The sequence below is a fragment of the Octopus bimaculoides genome, chromosome 13 (genome assembly GCF_001194135.2).
Source record: "Octopus bimaculoides isolate UCB-OBI-ISO-001 chromosome 13, ASM119413v2, whole genome shotgun sequence".
NCBI lineage: Eukaryota > Metazoa > Mollusca > Cephalopoda > Octopoda > Octopodidae > Octopus > Octopus bimaculoides.
The window spans coordinates 56,332,291-56,333,115 of NC_068993.1; positions in this window are offsets into that span (position 1 = coordinate 56,332,291).

Here is an 825-nt window from a genome sequence, read left to right on the forward strand (position 1 = left end):
CGGCAGACGAAGTACCGCTAAGCATTTTGCCCGGTGTGGTAACGTTTCTTATTTCTTTATTGCCCACAAGGGGCCAAACATAGAGGGGACAAACAAGGACAGACAAAGGGATTAAGTCGATTACATCGATCCCAGTGCGTAACTGGTACTTAATTCATCGACCCCGAAAGGATAAAAGGCAAAGTCGACCTCGGCGGAATTTGAACTTAAAACGTAGCGGCAGACGAAATACTGCTAAGCACTTCGCCCGGCGTGCTAACGTTTCTGCCAGCTCGCTGCCATTCTATATTATGTCGACCTTGACGGAATGAAAGATAAAGTCGATCTTGGCGTGATTAGAACTCGGAGCATAAGAGCCAGATTCCACCTAATAACGGCTTAGGATTTAGACAAAAAGCCCAACAGTTTCAAACCCTCAACTTGACTGTTACTTCATTTTATTGAACCCGGCAGCGCGAAATTTTTTTCTCATGGGAGTTCCGGACCTCAGAAAATGAATTCATTTGGATACAGCCAATCAGAGCTCACCTCGACTCTGTTGTCAAGTTAACAACCACACTCTACCAAGTAAACTCAAGACGAAGAACGGTGTTATAAGTTGACCAATCGCCAAGTTATGCCTGATATTAGAAGTCAAGTTATTAGATCGATTTGTATCTATACCTATTATTGGATTTTGTTAGGGCCCCATATGGTAAAGATGTGGATGAGAAAAATATGGGTACAGGATGATGTGCTAGCAACCCTCTCCCCTTACTGCTTTACAAAGTAAACAACAACACAAATAACTACGCAGAGGCAGCCATGGTTGAAACAAGAACAAGA